General features: G+C 38.4%; 1 protein-coding gene across 2 annotated transcripts in view; it reads right to left on the bottom strand.

The window, feature by feature from the left end:
- Positions 1 to 4,522, bottom strand: part of LOC118746234 (ecdysone-induced protein 74EF-like) — a 392,873-nt gene that overhangs the window by 35,481 nt on the left and 352,870 nt on the right. The window lies entirely within an intron of this gene.

Below are 4,522 nucleotides of genomic sequence, written 5' to 3'. Positions count from 1 at the left end.
GATCTATTTTTTCTAGTTTAAATGAGTTAAACAAAAATATGAAAATACTACGTTGTAGAGGAAGAGCTTCTCTACATAAATAATTTCGTTGGGAAGTATTACGCCACGCCAAATAATTCCGTTTTGTGACGAACTTCGTCGGGTGTGTCGAGGGTATTTTCCCAAACTTCCGCGTCATACAGTGACACCGACTTGAGGAATGTAGCGACTCATTTAACTTTAGAAGTCAAATATTCGTGTTTTTTTCTGCCTGTCACAAGAATAGGTTCAGTTTTGCTCTCAGCTAAGGTAATTTCCATTGAATCCAGCCATTCTCCTGACAGTGGGCACCTTTAAACTACTATATTATCTTCATTCGGTCCATTGCGTAGCTGTACTGCATCATGCATTATATAGGGTGTTTCATCTAGACCTTGTTTTGTTTTTTATTTTTAATAAAGCACTTAAAACTGAACTGGATGTATGCACCTTTTTTATCAACCGAAAGAAAGATATCTGACACCGCACCATGATAACGACCTTTTTATTCTCTGAAATTGGCTTTGACGAGTTATCATGCGATATCACGCCTCTGAATTACTTTTCTTGGGTATATGTGAAGTCAGAAGCCTTCGTCGATAAGCCAGATACGATTCAAAACTTGGAAGCCAACATTACTCGCTTAATTCGCGCAATGCTGGAAAGGGTAATTGAAAGTTGGTTCTTCCGAATGGACCACCTACAGCGTAGTCGCGGCCAACATTTGAATGAAATTATTTTTAAAAAGTAAAGGTCTGATAATTTTATTTCGGGTAACAATAAAGATGGCGATTTCCAGTTCGGTTTTAAGCATTTTATTTCAAATTAAAAAAGGTCTATAGTTTAATCGCTTAGGTGGTTACAGCGCAAATAAGGAAGGAGAAGAATCGAGTCAATAGCGACCGCCGTAGTCGGGAGGTTAGAGGTACGTACTGTCACTCGATTAAACGGAGGGAATAAGCTTTAGTATTCGCTGTTTGTCAGATTAGAAATACAACCACATCTAGAAGCGTTATCAGGTTCGAACCTCCTCGTCCTCCTGAAATATTTTGTCTAGGTTGCTGGAATAATGGATTTTTGTAGAAATGGGGCTGTGTGGGTTAAAGTGTAAATGCAATTAAGCTAATGTCCGTCGAAATATGACTAAAAGGGCCTTGAAGAGAAGATATAAGCTCAGTTCTTGAATAAAAGCACTGCACCTAGATATACATACCGCACACCGTCCTCAAAAGGGGCACAACTCAAAATGACACGTTTGTCAGAAAATGCAAAAAACTATTTTTTAGCACATGCTAATGATATGGCCAAAGGAGACGTTATCTTAGGTTTTTAAAATGATTATAACAAAAGTTTGCTCCAGATTTTACTGAAAGGTAAATAAAAAGCTCTGTGTACATTCTTAGCGCATAATTTCAAAAATATCAAATTTTTAGTTGTGCCTCTTTTGAAATGCAGGCAGCAAAGTTATATTATCTAAAGATTATTAAATCAATTAATTTAGGTCCAAAACAACCAAAAAGGAGTAATCTAGGTCCCTTTAATTTGATAATTTATTAAGATCCATTTGAATTTTGTTTATTTCCTTTTAAACCGACCTACAAAAAAAGGAGGAGGTTATCAGTTCGTCGGAATGTATATATTTATATTTAATTTTTTTATGCATATTACCGCATAACTTGCATCGGAAAGGTAGTGTCTAAGAGGTTGTCACATACTAATCTGGTTTATATCTGATCATTGGATCATGAAATATATATATACATATTTTTTTTTTATATGAGAATTGAAGTCGGTTTTGTGTTGCTAAAAATTACCTGTGTAAAATTGATTAAATAATTGCTTACTTATTTGCTAAACTCAATGCCCCAATTTGTGCGTGACCTAATCCCGGAAACCACTAACGTATTTTAGAGAAACAACTTCATCTAAATAAGCTTCTCGTTAATGTTTCGAGGCAACAACTCAAGTAGCACTCTGGTGTATAACTTGGTGTAAATTTACGAATTTTGGTACAAATCTGATTAATTGTACCAAAATTCACAAAATTACACCAAGTTATACACCAGTGTACTTCTTGAAAAGCGAACTAAAAATATTTTAATTAGTTAGTTACATACCTCCACATACATACTTATGTATAACTAGATAGATAGTTTTATTTCATACAGACTCCATAGTTAGCTGATTATTTATAATTTTCTTTGTATGTGTTTCCGACAGTATGGGAGCATAATGTATTGTGGAACGATTTTCCGTCATTCGAGAACGAAATATGACACTGAAGATGACACAACGCCGAAATCACTTTGTCTCATAACCGAATTTGACAAGCGATGACGGAAAATCGTTCCACAATAGATAATATCGAGCCCTAACCGCCAAAAAGGCGTAAGCGACAAAAAGTAAATTTTTCAGTAGGCGTTTTTTTCTTATTTACACAGCAATTACTGTAGATACTAACGTGTAGATTAATGAAAAAGTTAATATTGATATTAGGTATATTATACTGGTGGTTTTATTTGTCCATCTTTAATGAAACAGGTGATTTTGTCGCTTACGCCCTTTTTGCCGTCACAAAAAAAGGCTACAGCACGCAATTGCGGCGGATTACCCAAAAGAGATATAAAAGAAAAACACCTTTTTTGTCTTATTGGAGTCATTTGACGCGAAAATCCCCCGGCTGAACCCTCAGATGTCAGAACGGTGTCCAGTAAAAATCAGAAATCAGTGTCATTTGCCAACGCTCCTCAATGGAAATGGTTTTTAATCGTGGCCTATGGAGGTAAAGAAGGACCAAACCTCTCGAAAAAGGCTCTGGGTTGGAACAAGGTGTTAGACGACCCGTGCTGATGTTTAGCCTGGCTGGGGAGGGGACCCAGATTAATAACTAGCCCAGTCTCGAACTGAGTGCTCCGGATACCTGGCGACCACCGGTTTTATCTAGCTCTATTTTTGCACCCGAACCTCTGTGCAAGCAGACCTCCTTTGTCCGATATTCGTGGGACCAAAATTATGAGTGAAATTTCCAAAAAAAAAAGAATCAATAAGGATTACGGTCCATCAAAAAACTGACAGGGTTGGCTTCGACTTCGGCTTCAGCCTCGAGCAAGGCAGGGGTCAGACCGCCATTGTTAGGGGGCAGAGGGGCTTAAGCGACGGGGCTGGTCCTAATACGAGCGACGCAGGAGGCAGTGTGAGGAAAGGAGGTCCTGGGTAGACCGGTCTACAATCATTTGATGGCTGGAGCACGGGGCAGGTACCAATGTTCCACTGTGTGAAATCGGGTCATGGCAAGCTGCAAATTAAGGCGTAGAAATAACATAATTCACGAGGCCAATTGGTCGTGGTTAGGCGAGGGTACTTGTACAACAACTAGAATACTATGGCCGCAAATTGATAGGAAAAAAACCGAAGAGCTGCTCAGTCTCTCAAGGGAGGATATTTCGATGGTCATGGCTTGTGTAACCGGTCATTGGCTATTTGGTGAGCGCGCTTCGAGATTAGGAATATTCTCCCATGAATATTGCAGAAGTTGCAGAGATGAAGAAGAAACAGTTGAGCACTTCTTCTGTAGCTGCCCAGCTTTAGCTAAGAGCAGAGCGGGCTTTCTAAGTAGGCACTTTTTCAGCTCTTTCATGGGACTATCCGGCGTAGGAATAAAACCAATCCTACGCTACATAAGAGCTTCAAAATGGTTATGTGCAGAATAATCACTGAGGTTCCCGTGTTTCACAGTGGTATCACAATTGACCTCCAAGGTCTAAGTGAGTTAGTCATTGGACCGACTGCCACATCAACCTAACCTAACATAAGAAACGAAGGTCAACTAACTCTTCAGAAGAATCGGTGTCGCTGTATGGAACGAGTGCGCCTTTAGTTAAGCTCTGCAACAACCAAGTATTTTAACCCCATATACATTTATTATATTTTTATCCTTTTGACTCAAAATCTTTATCTACCACAAAAATATGTATTTACCTTTGTATGCAAATAGTCCATATTTGGAGAAAAAGACTTAACCGACACTGCGTGCACAAAAAATGTAAACAGCGCACAATAGGGCACTTAAGCCAAAATTTCTTTCTCTATCAGCCCTGTTCTGCATTTCGACTCGACTTGAAAAGTAAAACGACACACATTCCGACTCATTATTGTAGTGGTGTTCTCAATTCCGAGTGAGTTCGAACAAGTTAGAAATCGTTTTCGCATCGTTTTTATTTTGATTCGGTAATAAGTTGCAACAGCTGTTGTCAGTTATTTGTGTAAAAATTAATTAAAATCTGCATGAAACTGAAAAAATGCCAGTGCCAATCATCAGCTAAGAATGCATGTGGACATATTCCAAAAGTTGGACTCCAAGCAACCCTTCAATGTTATTTTCTTAATCTAACTCGATCTGTAGATACCTTTTAGGTTTATAGGATCTTATCGCATAAATAAAGATGTTTTTAAAATAGTTTAGCCCAGAGACATCGTTTTATTTCACCGAAACACAACTGGCAGC

The sequence above is a fragment of the Rhagoletis pomonella genome, unplaced genomic scaffold (genome assembly GCF_013731165.1).
Source record: "Rhagoletis pomonella isolate Grant_MI unplaced genomic scaffold, Rhpom_1.0 Rhpom_scaffold_00010, whole genome shotgun sequence".
NCBI classification, from domain to species: domain Eukaryota; kingdom Metazoa; phylum Arthropoda; class Insecta; order Diptera; family Tephritidae; genus Rhagoletis; species Rhagoletis pomonella.
Note: the sequence above shows the minus strand (reverse complement) of the source record. Positions and strands in the feature narration are given on the sequence as shown.